A 17,886-nucleotide genomic window follows, 5' to 3' on the forward strand; every position below is an offset into this window, starting at 1 on the left:
GGCTCAGCACACTTAGAGCTCCCTGAGCCAGTTTAGGTCTTTTCCAGGCTTCTCTTTGGTGTGGGCAAAATGAGTGAGGACCACAGTGTTTACTCCTGAGCCAGCCTCCTTTGGGAAAATTGAGAAAAACCCTCATGGGAAGTGGCCCTGTTACTGTTTCTGGCATTTGCTAAATACTCCTTGACGGCCTAAAAGGGGTACAGAACTAGATTCATTGGGTACAGTGGCAACCTCTAGAGCCCTTACTCCGAGCCCTATGGTGCCAGTTGTCCAACTCAATAGGTCCTCAAGTTTCATTTCCCCTAAGAAAGATGAAATATTGAGCTGTCCATCCCACAAGGTAGGGTCCCCCTCTGGTCCTCCAAAGAGATTTAGCCTTCTTGCAGGAATATCAGCCCTCAGCGGCAGCAAAATGCCAAAGACATTCAGATTCTCCCAGAAGTGTCATGTACATGTGGTGTCTGAAGAGATGACTTAGAGACTAGTAGATCTATCTGTTCTTCCCACGGGATGTGAAGGAGCTAATGTTCTCTCCCTGTCCATGAAGATCCATCTCCCTGTCCCCTGGACTAGATTTTTCCCATTCCCTCCTGCAGATAAGTACACTCCTGTTCAGACAGTTGATATATTCTCCTTCAAACACTGACATGCCCTGTTGTTTTGTATCACTATCCCCCCATTCAATCCTGAATATTTATTTATTTAGGCAGTAATGGGGTTTGTATTTGGTCTTATGCTTTCTAGGCAGGTGCTATACAGGTAGAGTAATTATACCAGCAGTATTTTGTTTTAGTTATTTCACATTGGGGGAGGGTCTCATGTTTTTGTCAGAGTTAACAAAACTCTTAATAATCCTAGCTGTAACCTTTTGCACCGCAGGGATCATAGAAATGCACCACGATGTCCTGCTGTCCCTTGAATCCATTCTAGCTAGGCCTCTGAACCTATCCCCTCATCTTAACATATATGATTAAATGACTGTTAAAGGCTAGTGACTCTAATTTTTATGTTACTATATTGCTGACTCTATAGAGCAAAGACAAAATTTTGCACTGGTAACTTTAAGCTGTACAGAATTTGAATTTCTGGTTCTTGTTAATCATAACTTTCAAAATTTCAGACACAGTTCTGCTAAGGGTTCTATAACCAAACTCCAGGTTTCTCTACCACACATTAGTGCATTAGTGAAAGCCCAAATGGACTGTAGAGGGAAACAGGTATAGAAAGCTACCTCAATGACCTTGAAACTTTTGATTGAAATCTTTTTCACCAGTACTAGTACTTGAACTCAGGACTTCATAATCTCTTGGCTTGCTTGCTCATGACTGGCACTCTAAATCTTCAACCATACATCCAACCCAGGTATTTTCTGCTTATTTTGGAGATTGAATGTCACAAACTTTTCTTCCTGAGCTGTCATCAAACTGCAGTCTTCCATGTTTTAGCCTCCTAGTTAACCAGGATTATAGGCTTAGCTACCAGAGCTTGATTTTTATTTGGGGGAAGAATCCCCAATTATGGGGTTTGAATTCAGGGCTTGGGCACTGACTCTGAGCTTATTTTGCTCAAGGATAGTGCTCTAGTGCTTGAGCCACAGCTTCACTTCTTGTTGGTTTTGGATTTTTTTGCCACTAATTGGAGATAAGAGTCTCTTGGACTTTCCTGCCCAGGCTTGCATCAAATCATAGTTCTCAGATCTAAGATGCCTGAGTAGCTGAGATTACAGGGTAGCTTGACTTTCATTCTTCAACCAGGGTACTCATTGAAAGTAAGTGTCCAGTCCTGGGAAACTCTCTGAGGTCCTGACTTTGAGACTGCCCAAGGGCATGAACAGTGATTGAAGGATGGGCCGCAGCACCCTTCTTGCTCCCAAGTCAGGCCTCTACTATAAGATAAACAAGTTACTTCTCTTTCTTTTTCAAACGAGGGATCGATTTGTAGCTAGATGAAGTTGACCTCAAACGTAAGATCCTCCTTTTTTAGACTCCTGGCAAGAGCATCAGCTTTTACCACCTCAATTCTAGTTTTAATTGGTGGCAGCAGGAGAAAGGAATTTAGATGTGCACAGCAGAATCAGTATTGTAAAAGTTAGGTAATCTTTGCTAAATGTCACTCCAAAGTATCTGTATCACTTCACAATACCAGAAATAGAATTCTAGTATTTGATAACATTATTAGTATCATTCAAACTTTCAATATCGATCAATCTGCAGTATGAGGAAAGGAACACAATTTTCATATTTTTTCCATTTTTGCTGTGGGATGGCACTCCTACTCCTTCCATGTGACCATCTATTTTTTTTTGGTACCAGTCGTGGGTCTTGAACTCAGGGCTTGAGTGCTGTCCCTGGGCTTCTTTTGCTCAAGGCTAGCACTCTACCACTTGAGCCCATGTCCCTAATTCCAGCTTTTTTTGGTAGTTGGGCTTTTCTATCCATGATGACTTCAAACTGTAGTCCTCAATTGTCAACCTTCTGAGTAGCTAGGATTATAGGCATGAGCCACAGGCATGAGATGGCTCACTTGGCCATCTTTATTTCTGTAAGCAACTCACTCATGTGCTTGGGTCACTTTTGTGTCATGATTTGTTCTTTCAAATGCCTGTCTTGACTTGTCCCAGGGCTCATATATTGCAAACATGATGTAAAAACTCTCAAAACTCTGATATAACCAAAAATGTTTTCTTCCAGTCTCTAGCTTCTGTTTGCAACTTGTTCCCATGTCTTCTCTTGTAGCTGCTCTTCATTTCAGGTGACATCCAGGCTACTTTTCTTATTTGAGATTGGCAAGCTTTACTTCTGTTTCTACTGTGGAAATCAGGGGTCAGAAGAAGTGCAGGGATTTGCTCTGAAATTCAAACTTGACATCTGGATCTATGTGTGTTGCACCCTTATGTAATAAGTTGCGCTTATGGTAGGCTGCAGGCCAGCATTAAGTCCCCTTCACATACGTCTCCTTCTAGGCACCGAGGGAATGAAATACATAGCAAATTTATCTCCATTTATATTTTCACAGGAGAAATCGCTTAAGGCAAGGCAGTGTATAAGGACAGTCATGATATTGGGCTTGTTGGACAGACACTGTAATGAGGGTCAAGAAATCTGGGGGCCAAGTACAGACGCATCACTAACCCTGATTGAATATTCAACAAATATGTACATATGTGTTTCTCAAGAATACTTGATTGTACACATGAAATTTGCACAGGAGTCAATCTTAAGTATTGTCACCAGAAAGGAAAATCACTGTCTCTGTAAAGTATGGGATATTTAGCTTTATCATAGCAAGCCTTTCACAATGCATAATATATAGATTCAGCATACTCATATAGAGTATTGGTAGAGTTTTTATTTTTCAATTATGCCTCTGGTGAAGGGGGTTGTAAGTGGGACACTACACAGCTGGGAGAACATACCTTGCTGAGAGCGTTGGCAAAGTGCTCTATAAGAGTTCTGTCCCTAAGCAAGAGGAGACTGTTGCCCTAGGTCAGGCCTAGGATGCCCTGCTGGGGAACAAATAGTGTCCATGGAACGTACCCAGTGAATCCTTTACCTGTGGGGATACAGAGGAAAGCATCTTTTGCTAGGAAGCCTTTGGCAGGGAGAGGCAGGACTTTTCTATCAAAGCCTGGCAGGACTGAGGTGTCAGTTTTAAGAGGTCAGATCAGCAATAGAACTATGCCTTTCAGGAGAGGCTGTGTGGTATTGGGGGTGATGCCAGTTGGCCTGTAGTTGGAAGTAGGGCAGATTGCTCTGGTTTGAAAATAGGGTCAGATAGGAGAAAGCTGGATAGCATGGGTCTGTGCCAGGCGATGGGAGTAGAAATGAACGCTCCTTATGACTCAGTCTGGCTACTCTAAATCCCATCTCTGCCATTGGCTGGCTTTCAAATGTGGCCACTGAGTTGTGCCTATGTTCATGCATAAGATTTCACCAAATCATTTTTTCCTTTGAGAAATATTCACATACTAAACACATATTATACCCACACTCACCCCCAGCCCCCACATTCATCTACTTGCTCAAGCACAGGTATGCAAACACAGGCACACAGGATCACTCAAGTCACCCTCTCCTCTCTACCCTCCAGGAAGGAACAGCCCCAAGGGATTGGAACTCCTGTCTTCTGTAGGCAGGAGGTGAGGCCCCAGTCACTTTTGGAGAAGCAGCAACATGAACAAGTTCCCCACTGAGTTATTACCCAGCTCAGGAGAACAGAGGTCTTGTGGGAACCCAGGTAATACCTAGGACAGAAAAAATCACCAGAGATCACCTGATTGAAAGTAACTGGAATAAACAGTTTGCCTGCCCTGTATCCCTGGATGCCACACTAGCTATCCTGCAGGCCTACAGGCGGAGCACTTAGGACATGACTTGCTGCTGCCCACCGGAATCCCACCTGCACCTTATCTCTACTGGCCTCTCACCAAGAAAAGGACAATGAATTCCCACATCTGAGCATAAATGCATTTTTTATGCCATGATGTGTTTTCAAAGGGAAGGACAGTGTGAGGTTCCTGTATGCCCGTTAGACTCTTCCATAATGAAAACATATCTTACATGTTGGTGCATGGCCCTGGAAATTCTTAATCTTTCAATGTCTTAGAGGGCCTCCTCTACAGTGGGACCTTAAAGTGACAGCTATGCTCCACACTTCCTCAGCGATGACCTATGGGAAGTTTGTTAGGCCTTATCTGTCACCCTGTTACAGGGTCTGAGGGAGGGTATTCCTCATCCCTCCAAGAGTTCACCACTCAGAGACAGTCTCAAGCAAAAAAGATGGATTTATTGGGGAAGCAAAAAGTGAACTGACGGGCCAGGGATGCGGCACAGACTCGGGAGCTGAAGCTGCAACAGTGAAAAGCAGGCTGACCGGCCAGGGACACAGTGCAGACTCGGGAGCTACCACCGTGACACTGAGCAGTCCTCAAATTGGGGTTTATAAAGGCATAGCACAGATGTAGGGGGCTGACACAGGGGTTAGAGCAAGCAACAAACAAGTTAGGCAAGCCATTTACAGAAGCAGAATTTTGGGGTCAGGTTGACCTAATCTACTCCCCCCAACATTTCCTACCATGTTTCCCTAGTCAAGATGGAGTCAGCTGTACTCCTTATCACAACCCCAGGAGTGACTAGGCTCCCATCATATGGGGAGGAAGTCTCTGTAGTTGGAGACCAGATCTATTTCTTAGAGGGGCTCTGCATGAGGATGGGTGGAGGGCTTACGAGCTGTTTGTGAGCGGGGGGTGTGTAAGTCCCTTTCATAGGACTTGCAGGCCCTTCCTCCACCAGCCCCCTCCTCTGTATAAATACCACCCAGGCTGTTTCCAATATGAAGCACAAATGCACTGCAGGAAAAGAGACCTGTTATTCCCACCCCAACCCCATTTCTGTATGCAGAGACCCATGAGGGCCAGAGCTTCCAGCCCTTGGAAATTCATTGTAGCTAGGACATCATCCATTGCAAGCAAGACTCTTCCCCCAGCAAGCTGCCCTGCCTCAAAGAGGACAGGTGGGCAGACTTAGAGGACTAGGTAAGATGCTAGGTGCCTGCTTCCACAACCCCAGTACCTGAGCTGCCCCTCACCAATGCACACCCAAGGTTGGCTGTGGTTCAGAAGGTGACATCAATTGTCAGGACACAAAAATAGGGAAATACAGTATTGTTTAGTTAGGCCCAGGCACAGAGATTCTGGGGAGAGTAGAAACTAAGATCAGCAGTCTTGGTGGTCACTGTTCATGCCTCTGGCTGTGGCTTCTCTGGTTTCAGCATTAAAGTTTATGGTACCCTCTTCTGGCAAAGAAAAAGAGTGAGAGGTGGACCTTCAGGAGGCCTTCGAGACTTAGGATTCCCCTGGGGCTCTCTTGGTGGGAATCAGAGGGCGGGAACTGGACTGGGCTGAGAGTGGGCAAAGGTAGAATTGGCTCCAAGCTCACATGAAGGGCTTGGCTACATATGCCAGCAGTCTCCAGAATTGGCTCCTCCAAGATACACTCTGACAAGGAGGCACCCTAGTCTGGTCTTGGCCATTGAATGTGGCCTCTACAGTGTCACACGTGTCATCATCCTGCTCCTTGGGCTGTCCTTGAGAGACATAAACATTCTGCAAAAGAAAGGAGCAATGACCTCATCCTTCCAGTCCCACCATGACTGCCACCCCTTGCCTCATTCAGCAACCATGATGTTCACCTTCATTCCAGGTGCAGGTGCTGGGGTGTAGCTTGACCTGGGCAGTCCAATTGCCAGCCCCTTTGAAGGGTTCCAGACAAAGGAGGGAAAGGAGACTCACCAGGTTCATGTGTGGAAAGAAAGGAGCGAAGAGCATGTTTCCAAAGTATGCGAGGTGCCTATGCTCAGGGGAATGACCAACAGGACTTCCTTGATGAGACCTGTTAAGCTCTTCACTCTACTGGCTATAAAGAAACTCTGATCCGCCCCTTGTAACGCCCTCTGATCCCTGGCTCTACCCATCTTCCTGTTCTTCTACATCTCAGTACACTCTGGACAAGCAGTGGATACATTTCTGGTATGTGAATCTCCTTCATTCCTGTGTCTTTTACTCCCACCGCTCTTGTTTTTTCTTTGCGTTTCTTCTCTCTGGCCTGCTGAGCTGCCTTACTGCCTGCTGAACTGAAGTCCCAGGCAGTCAGGCAGAAGGTGAGTTTTCATTTAATGGATGTGCCACAAATAAGAGTGACTGTGTGGCTCGCTCCATACCTCCAATTTGACTCACAGAGTGAAGCCTCTCAGGGACCTGAGGAAGTTTGGGGTTGGAATAGTTCATGGAAGTAGTAGGGAGAGCTGCATGAATTGTCAAGAGTCCAGACTGACCCTGGTTTTCTGCTCAGAGGCATGGGCGGGAATCTGCTCCTGTGTGTCAGTGGGTGTCTGGTGGCAGGTAGAAGGCGGTTTGGCGCCTGGAGGGTTTGAGAAGTGTGAGGTACTGGGAGGAAAGGCTGGGCTTGTCTAGGCACTGCTGCAGAGGTAAACTTCTTGGGGTCTAGTTGTGGGGGTGTACTACAAAATTCAAGGGAACTTCCTGCATGCATTAAGTACTCTTTGTAGGGAATGGGAGATAAGGTGACCTCAGGCTTTATTTTTTAAATGGGGTTATTTGACACCGGGGCTGGTCTTTGCTGTGAGTCTCTCCCCAGCCAATGCCCTGGTCCAGAGTCAATTGTTCCAAAAACTAGTGACTTAGGAAAAATGTGATAGAAATATATTTATGGGGCTCTGGGAGGAATAAGGGGCCAATCTTCCTCCCCAGGACTTTAAATGAGGTCAATGATGTTTTCCCAACAACACATGCCTGTAGTGAGTAAAGGGAAAAGTTGGCCAAGAAATAGAAAGAAGAGAAAATGCAATGCATTGAACCTAAGATAATGCTGTGAACATTTGCAACTGGCATTAATGGGCCCAATTTTCTGTTCTCATAGTTGCTACAAGTGAAGGTCAGTGCTGAAGTTCTGTTACAGTTCTAGAAACTTGAGCCTATCTGAGATATTGAACCCTAACATTGAGAAGCGAGCAAAGCCTTTCATCTTTCAAAGTTGCCATAACAGTCTGCCTATTGTTTTCCTACTGTTGGTCATGCTTAATATATTACCTAAGATATTAGTGCCTATTCTCATGACACAAAATTTCTCCTGTGGTTTCCATGCATTTTAACATTTAGTGTTTTCCACTTAGATCTGTTATTTGAGTTAATGTGTGCAAGTAATATAAACTATTGAGGTCTGTTTGCTGTTTGTATGGAGTTCCTTTCTTCAGTGCCATTAGGTAATTTAATTGTCTTAAAGCTTTTGTAGATTTGTTGCTGCACTTTTAGTTCATCGAATGATCCATAGTCCCTGTCCTGAGGTAAAAATACCATGCTGTTGTGATTACCACTCTTTTAAATTGTATAGGAACTTTGAAATCTTAACATTCAGAGTCATTAGACCAATGAACACAGCATGTTGCTATCTATACAGGGCTTTGAGCAATATCTTATGGTTGTATTTTAGTTATTATGTTAAAATTCTGAATTATAGTTCATTGTAAATGACATTTAAGTCAGAGTCTATCTCCAGTGTGTTTTGAGAACTCCTGTAGTTGATTCTGAGACAAGCTAATGTTCTATTATCTTTGTAGTAAAGTGTCAAGACAAATCAGCAAAATATTTCAAAACCACTGTACTTTCAGGAAGAAAAAAGATTCTTCTCCAAGGCAGACTAGGCAACTGAAATTGTGACTATGGAACCAGATAAGAACAGCACAAGAACTGAAACATGTTATTAATGTCTTGCCTGAAGAAAAGAAAAAATAATCCCAAGCAAACTTTTATCAGAAGGGAGTTCACAGCATATACAGAAGATAATCTTCCACAACTATGCTACATTTATCCTAGGAGAACAAAGCTAGCTTAACCTTAGAAAGCTAGAAATAGAGGAGGCATGAAAAATGTATGTGGTAATATTATTTCAATTCCTTTCTTTATATCCTATGGATAGTATAATTGCTTGAAAATTCACTATGATATGCCTTTATGACTTCTCCCTTATTCCCCTCAAGACCAGCAAATATAATAAACTCCCAAAACTTGGAAAACGCAAACCAAAACTCAGAACATCAAAACAAAAAACCCATAAAGCCAAGAAAAATGATCACCAATAACAACAACAAAAAGTTCACCAAATGAGATGACAACAGGGCTCCATGGCTCAATACTGGATTCAGTCATGCCACTGCGCCTCTTTTACAGGCATAAGGAAGGAAGGAAGGCTGGTATCTTTCGTGCTAGAAATCAATGGGCTGTTTCAGAAACAGCTTTACATTTGGGTTATAAGATACATTTTTCTGGGGCTGGGGATATAGCCTAGTGGCTAGAGTGCCTGCCTCGGATACACGAGGCCCTAGGTTCGATTCCCCAGCACCACATATACCGAAAACGGCCAGAAGTGGCGCTGTGGCTCAAGTGGCAGAGTGCTAGCCTTGAGCGGGAAGAAGCCAGGGACAGTGCTCAGGCCCTGAGTCCAAGGCCCAGGACTGGCCAAAAAAAAAAAAAAAAAAAAAAAAAAAAGATACATTTTTCTAAAGATTTTCGAAAGTTCTTTGAATTTCACTCAGGTCAAATAAATAGTGCAATGAACATTTACACAGAGTAAAATCGATTTGTGACTTTAAGACTAATATCTGAAACAAGAAATGCAAGGGATATTCCTAAACTTAAAGAGACAGGATGGGAACAAGTGATAGAGAAAAGTATTAGACCATACCTAAAAAAAAAAAATCCTAAGATTGCCACCTGCTGGCAGTTTGTGTCATTGCAAGCTGGTGCCACTGCAGGCTAGCATGGGAATATAATTCATTCTCCATGCTTTCCCTTTGTCTTGTTCCATCCTTTTGCCTCCACTGCAGCTGAAAACCTCATAGGCCATAGGATCCCACCCTCTCCTGATACCTGAGAAGGTGGTAAGATCCTTAAACTCTGAAGGGCCCTTTAGGATTTTTAGGAAATATTCTTCGACTCTGTTCTCTGGGCCAGGCCCCATGCTAGTGCCTTGGACTCTAAAGTGGAGAAGAATAGAATGATTGAACTTCCCAAGGATACAGTGCATGCACTATGTGGATCCTAGATTGGACACGAGTACAGGAAGTGGTGAGGATTAGAGTAGAAGGTCGGACCATCACCATCCTTGAAGTGTGGAGAGGAGTATGGGAGATGGTGGGAGGCTAAGGAGGGAATGCATCATTTGTATGAATGCAGGAAAGATAATGTAGGTCCAAGAGAAAAATTAGTGCACTGAGGGTAGTCTATTGTCTAGATCAGGACCTAGCATTCTGCTGATGGAAAAATGTGGAAATGAATGAAGGCATGGAGGACAAAAAGGAGTTGGGGGCTGGGAATGTGGCTCAGTGGTAGAGTGCTTACCTAGCATGCATGAAGCCCTGGGTTCAATTCCTCAGTACCACGTAAACAGAAAAACCCAGAAGTGGTGCTGTGGCTCAAGTGGTAGAGTGCTAGCCTTGAGCAAAAAGAAGCCAGGGACAGTGCTCAGGCCCTGAGTTCAAGCCCCAGGAGTGACAAAAAAAGCAGTTGGTAGAAAATGACACACATGGATGAAAGTATAGGAAACCATGCCAAGAGGCTGGATGGAAGGGCGATATGTGAGTAGGATTTCTGGGAAGGGCACTACCTGAGGAAAATGATCAAGGTGACAGTCAGACATAACTACAAGGAGACAAGGGAATAAAACTGCAGGATACAGAGCACATAACTAGGCACTTCTCCTAGGGTTTTTTTCAAGGCTATTGCAAGTAAAATGGGAATAGTGGATTGTGTGGCCATTCTACTTTTCTGCTCATGACCTTAGGACTATGGAACCTAGGGACATATGTGCTGTGTTCTGCTGCATCTCTGACTTCAAATGAACTGCAGTAGGTAGGAATGGAGCCTTATTCAATGTTAAACTAGGCCATAGAATTGTGGTGGTCTGTTTTATCTACCACAACCATGGCATCTCTCCCCAAATCAACAGCAAAAAACCCATCTGCATCTTCCGAGCTTGCCAGTATCACAACTGTGTCATCTTCTGGTAAGACTAGAAACTAACCTTTGCATTCACTCTCCCTTTTACGGAACAGAATACTGCTTCAAGAGGGCATAGGGGGCAGCGTGAAGGAGGCATCTGACTCCAAAACTGGGAATGAATATGGGAGACCCCGGCCAATCTCGCATGCCCAACCAAAGGAGCCTAGCCATAGAAACAGGAATTCTGAGTAAGTGTCTCTAGCTAGGGAAGGAGCCTAAATTTGTTTGGGAGAATCTTGAGTTGTTATTTCACCAGTCTTACCAGTGAGTTGCAGTGTTGCCTTTTGGCAAGTATTGCCCAAGCCTCAGCTGGTCTGTGTATAAAACATCATATCCATAGCCAGGTATCGTTAACTCCTCAGGATGCTGAGATCTGATGATTGGGGTTCAAAGACAGCCAAGGAAGAAAAGTCCATGAGACTCCAATTAACTACCAAAAAGCCAGAAGTGAAGCTGTGGCTCAAGTGGTAGAGTGTTAGTCTTGAGCACAAAAGTTCAGGGACAGTGTCCAGGCCCTGCATTCAAGCCCCCAAACCTACACACACACACACACACACACACACACACACACACACACACACACACACACACACACACACATCCATTACATCAGTGTAGGTACCAAACAATAGTAGGAAGGAGAGGTGGGAAAGAGGGAGTAGAGGGAGAGTAGAAAAGATCAGTGGTGAGATGGAGCTAAGAATGGGGATAGGATGGGCACCAGTGGCTCACACCTGTAGTCCTACCTACTCAGGACTGCTGTTCAAAGCCAGCCCAGAAAGGAAAATATGTGAGACTCTCATCTCCAATTAATCACCAGAAAACCGGCAGTGGCACTTTGGCTCAAAGTGGTAGAGTGCTAGCCTTGAGCATAAGAGCTCAGGGACAGAGCCCAAGCTCTGAATTCACGCTCCATAACTGCCCAAAAAAAGAGAATGGAGATGGAGTATAATGGAGGGAGGGGGAAAAGGTTTATCTAAGACATTTCTGGTCTTTTACAGCTGGTGATGAGAATGCCATGGAACAACCTTGGATCCACCCCAGTGTAACTCCACAGGAGGTAAGGAAAGTGGCTTATCAGTGGGGCAAGCTGCTCCCACCCAGACCCTTCCCTGACCTCTCCTACTGGGTCCCAATGGCACAAGTCCAATCTCCAACCCTACACATTGCTTATTATCTGATGTGGCACAAAATCACCACTCCCTGGGACTCAGTATCCCCGTTGTAACCTGGCATGTAAGACAAGATGGCTTCAGAACTCTGATATTCTGGGTTCTGCCCTCATTCCAAAACACACCAGTCCAGCTTCAATCATTGGCCATTATGCCCATCTGATTGACATCTATGATCTCTGCCCTTTCAGGAGAGCTCCCATAGGCCTCTGCTGCTCAGCTTGCCATCATCACCTTCAACTCTTGTCTATACTCCTGTGACCTTGGAGCAGTCATTTAATGCTTCTTTTGTTGGGGAACCCCAAGGGACTCCTGTCCTGCCCATCATGTGAGTAGAACAAGGATCACACAAGCCACTGTGTGTCAAACCTTGAACTTGTTTCTCTCTAAGATGGGGGAAGGAGGAAGAAGGCAGCAACTGGTTATCATCCTAGAACAGGAATCCTGGCTTTGACAGTTCTTATTGGTGAGACATTGAACAAGTGCTTCTTTGTTTTCTAATTCTCCCATGCTCAGAGAACATATGAGGAAAATACTCCATAAATAATAATATCCATACTATTCTACAAACATTGAGAAGAGATCTAGCTTAAGGCCTGACACCTAGTAGACGTTTAACCTGTGGAGACTGTTATTACACTTTGAAATAGCTGGAGAAGACAGAAGATCCTGCTGAAAAGAGGGGTCATGATTGGCGGAGCCACAGAGATCCAGGAGAAAATCCAAAGAGCAGTAGAGGATGCTTCCTGGAGAGGAACCAAGCTTGTCCTTGGAGACCCTTAGTGATTGGGTGAAAGGGATACAAGATCCCATCACTAGAATTGATCAGTATTTCTGGGCATTTTTCAGATTAAAACCCAGACATTTGTAATTCCCCATCATCTTCACTCTAGCCCTGTCAGGCAAAAATTGGTAGAAATTAATGCCTCGGGAAGATGCAGACAAAACAGTTATAGAAAACAGGCTAAGCTGGAGAAAAGACTTACTCTATCCATTATCACTGACACAGCAGTCATTCAGATTACCATGTGTACCCTGGTTATATGTGTTCATCAGAGGATTTAATCTGTCTCTCCTCACATTGTTTCCAGATGCTCGGGTCTGATCCTTCAGCCCTGTGACATACCTGGCACATTTCTGTTGCAGCCTCAGGTACTGGGAATGGAGTATGGTAGAGCACTTTTGGAGGGGAATAGCTTAATGGATGGGAAGAGCAGAAGGACTCTAGGATTGGGAGATGGAGCACAGAACTTGTCTGGATGGGGGGGGGGGGGGAGGAATGTGCTTTCTCAGACTCCATTATCTCATAACCTTTACTTTTCAGGTCACCAATGATTTAGACCAGGCTTCAATGTCTGCAGCTTTGGAGTGGCAGCAGAAGATGCAAGCTGCCGAGGCTCTGCTGGCTCTGAAAAACTCTTCTCGGGTTCCTCCTGAACCGAATTCCGGGCACCAGTCTCTTAGTACTCCAGGTATCTTTCTCCTTACAGCACTAATACAAAGGAGTAGCTGAGAAACAGGGTTGGGATTGTGATAAGCAGGTTATAGCTGGAAAAAAAACACAGATACTAGGTTGAAAGACCTTGAGACCTGGACCCCAAGCTCCTGAGTCTGACTCGTGAACTTGAACTTGTCATTCAGTGATTGTCCAGTTTATTGATTTTTGTGCCTAATATTCAATAGCAAGTGACTTGATGACAAGAAATAATGAAACTGAGGCCATGAGGTATAAGGGATCCTAGGACATGCAAAGAACAAAGACACCTGACTCTCAGACGTGGCTTGATCTCCAGTATACTATGAACATATAAAAGTATATGAACATATAGAAGTATATGAACACATAGAACATGCAAAAGTATAAGAACATATAGGTGTATGTAAACACATACAAAAACATACAGAAGTGATAAAGGCCCAGTCTGCAAGGGGATTAGACCTGAATGTCTTCCTAAGCAGTGTTTCACAGTAAATCTCACTGATGGGCTCAGAGAGAAAGGCCTCAAGTTGCTGGGAGGAGGAGTGAACACCTATGGAAGCTAAGGTCAGAAGCTGGGCATTGCTTCACTAAAAACGGTCAATGGAGGCTGGTTGTTAGAGTGAAGAAACCACACCAGGCTGATTGTGGTGGTCTGGGCAGGTGACTATAGGAGGCTAATCCAGCCACTGTGGAGAGTGAGGGTCAAGACATCTTTCTGATAGAAGGAGGAGCATAGAGATGCAGTGGCTGGGTTGGAGAGATAGAAGGAGCTAAGCGTGGCCCAGAGGAAATCAGGCAGTAATAGGTCTGTGCAGTGATTTCAGTGGCAAATATCTGAATGTGTGGGACAGAAAAAAAAGAAGAGAAAGCTAAGAGTTGTCATCATGTTACCTGGCTTTCTGTATGCAGGTCCTGCTGGAGATACAGAACTGGAGCCTTCTAGCTCCAGGCTGCCATCCAACTTACCCAACTCACCCAACTCCCCTTCACTGCCTAATGGACAACGGGGCTACATTCTCTTCTTTAACTAAGAGCCCAGAGGAGACCTCACTAGACCACTGTCTAATTTGCTATCTTGTTTCTGAATGTGCTTTATAGCCAAAATGCTTAACCTGATTTTTTTAAACATTCAAGTGCTTAATAAGCTTTCAAACTATTTTATGATATAGGGCAACTACTTAAATGAGGTAAGATATTCTTATACCTCCACCCACTGATTATTTGGAAGCTGAAGCCTTTCATATATTTCATACTAATAGCACTATGCAATCTAATGTGATCAATACTCAGCAGGGTTCTTAGTGGAGGTATTGTCATGCTTACATTTGTCTTGTCACCACACACATACCTGTACACTCCTGAACTTATTCATGCATGTTAGAAACATGAAAATGTTTTTACTTTGTGTCTCCATGTGTATGTGTGTGTATGTGAACAAACAATAAAGTGGTTTTCATAACGCACTGAGAAATAGAGATTGTTTGTTTCCACCATGTAACTTCCAACCACCCTGACTCTAATAAGACTGGTGTGAGTCACATTACAAAGTGAGAATCACTTAACTCAAAAGCTATGATTTAGATAAGATAAGGTTAGAGATTTTTTTAAAGTAGCATATTTACTCATTCAGAAATGAGGGCCTTACCATTTGCCTAGTATAAATTGGTTCCTGATGCCCATAGGTCCTCAATTGGAATCTTACGATCAAGAAGATCAGGACAACAGAGAAGACCAGATGGGCCCTGGCCTGTGACAATGCACACTCTAAGAACCCAGCTGCTGCCTGGCTCTAGCCATTTAATACCATGGAACAATTAGGGCCCATCATCGCCGAGATGACTGCTTTTTCAAGAGTTGATGGAATTTTAGGTTTCTAAGTAAAATAACTTAATTCGTAAAAGATGGCTCAGTTTTCTTCAAGCCCTGTATGTGGAACAAACCAAATACTAGAGCAGTACAACTTCCATGGATGAGAAGCCAGTGCAGTTCTAATCCAATGTGAATTGCACTGGGTGAACCCGGGCTAATCAGGACAGGAAAGATCAATGAGGAGAAATAAGTTAAAGCAGAGAATGAAGAACACTCAGTGCACTGGTCTATCCCATGATCATTATGTGCAGAGCATTCACAGGATCACAACAGCCCTGCAGTTTCTGTCATTGTACATACAAGAAAACACACTCAGAGAGGGAAAGGGACTTGTACAAGCGTTTTCAGGGAACATTTTAGGAACACTCAGAAGATTACCTTGGGGGCTGGGGATCTGGCTCAGCAGAAGAGTGCCTGCCTGGCGAGCTCAAGGCCCCGAGTTCGGTCCTCAGCTCTGGGGAAAAAAAACAACTATAAAAAAACTATAGAAGATTACCTTGATTTTCCAGGCCCTATGTCAGCTATCTTGTTGGTTTAAAAAATACAAATCGTCCAAAGCAAGGCTTAAAACTTAAAGCAAGAGATATCATTCAAAAGACTTTCCCCAAAGCAGCCCCTCTATTTCCAGTCCAGGTAAACATGGTGATTACTCAGATCTTTCTTGCATGGATGTGTTAAAGAGCTGCTGATGGTGTCATGGACAAATAAAGAACAGTAGTGTCCTACCGGGCACATAGGAAGCTTAACTGTAAGTGCCTGGATACAGATTCTTTCCTAGGCTGCTATCTTTCTTCTTTCTTCTATGGCTCTGTTTTTTTTGTTTTGTTTGTTTTTAATTTGTGCAAGTCCTAGGGCTTGGTGTTGGGCACTGTTCCGGACCTTTTTTTTTTTTTTTTTCTCAAGGTTAATGCTTTACCACTTGAGCCACTGCTCCTCTTCTGACTTTTTTGGAAGTTCATTGGAGACAAGAGTCTTACTGACTTTCCTGCCCAGGCTGGCTGCAAACCATGATCCTCAGACTTAAGCCTCCTGAGTAGCTAGGATTACAGGTGTGAGCCACCAGTGCCTGGCTCTGCCTCTGTTTTTAACAGCTCATGATTGATACTAATGACTTCAAATTATTACAATTTCTTCTTTTCCAAGGCATTAGGAAGTCAGGATTTTTATATTTTCTACTTGATAGAAGAGAAACAACCATGCAAAATCAATCTGAACTTGGAGCAGAAATGAAATCCATCCCATAACTTCTTTCCTGAGCTTCTTGTTACATGGATGAAAGGTCCAAATGCCTTTCTTCAAGTGACAGATGAAACTGTACCCATATACTCTTGACAAGGAAGTATCAGTATGTGTAAAAAGACAAAAGGCTTGGTATGCAAGTGTTTCCTCCACACATCAGGATCCCACATTTGAACTGAGTAGAAGACACATTTTGACTAATGGATGTGTTCAGGGAAGAGGGTAAAAATGTTTAAATATGGCCATGGATTTGAGGAAAGAGAGAGACCCCTTTTACAGTGCTCTTTTATTTTTTGAGACCCACTGGCATTGGTATATAAAGGGTTTCAGACATGACACTGGTTATCCCATACGTAGAGTTCAGAAACTATTTTGTGCCAGCCCTGGGGCTTGAACTCAGGGAATGGGAGCTGTCTCTGAGCCTCTTTGTGCTCAAGGCTAGTACTCTACCACTTGAACCAGAGCACTACTTCCAGCTTTTTCTGAGTATAAGAGTCTCACGAAGTTTCCTTCCTGGGTTGACTTTGAACTGCGATCCTCAGATCTCAGCATCCCCTGAGTAGCTAGGATTATAGGCACAAGCCATCAGCACTTGGCTAAGATCAGAAAATTAGCCAGACACGGGTGGCTCTCCACCTGTAATCCTAGTTACTCAGGAAGCTGAGACCCAATGATCACAGTTTGATGCAAGCTCAGGCAACAAAGTCCATGAGACCCCTATCACCAATAATTATCAAAAAAAAACAAAAACCACAAACCAACTGGAAGTGGTGCTGTAGCTCAAGTGGTAGAGTGCTAGCTTTAAGCAAAAGAATCTCAGGGAAACTGCCCAGGCCTTGAGTTCAAACCCCAGGACAAGCACACACAAAAATTTTCTACGTTTATATTTGAGTCATCATAGGGCCTTAATATATATTCAGTATCAAACTTTTCAGCTTTCTCCTTTTGTCATGTTATACCTAGTTCACAGGTTTAAAAGAAATCCATAAAGAGCACTTACAATATATCTTACTTCTTATGTGTTAAGCAACAATATTGATTAGATCTGAACATATTCACAAACCAGAGTGCCACCTTGTGGATTAATGCCACAAGTAGTATACAAATAAAGTGTTAACATAGTCATAGGCCAAGGGGAAGAAGGAAAATACCCTGGGCTTCTCATTTAAAGATTTCAAGATACTAAAGTTCTGTCAATGAATATTGAATTAGAAAAGTATTCATTTCCATCATTCTAACGTAAGAACTGTGAGTAATCAAAGATAATAGTTAGATACAGGAAAATAATTAGGGTTCTATAAATTTTGAACACATTCCAACTTTGCTTCCAATATGGTGTGCATGACAGCTTTGATAGTGTGTGTGTGTGTGTATGTGTGTGTGCACGTGCATGCACATGCCAGTACCAGTACTGGACCTTGAACTCAGAGCCTCAGGCTCTTACTTAACTTTTCCATTAGTGGTTGGTGCTTTTCCATTTGAACCACACCCACCTCCAGTTTCAGCTTTTCAAATCTTGTGGATTTGTCTGCTCAGGGTTGGTTCCAAACTGC

The sequence above is a fragment of the Perognathus longimembris genome, chromosome 28 (assembly GCF_023159225.1).
Source record: "Perognathus longimembris pacificus isolate PPM17 chromosome 28, ASM2315922v1, whole genome shotgun sequence".
Classification (NCBI taxonomy): Eukaryota; Metazoa; Chordata; class Mammalia; order Rodentia; family Heteromyidae; genus Perognathus; species Perognathus longimembris.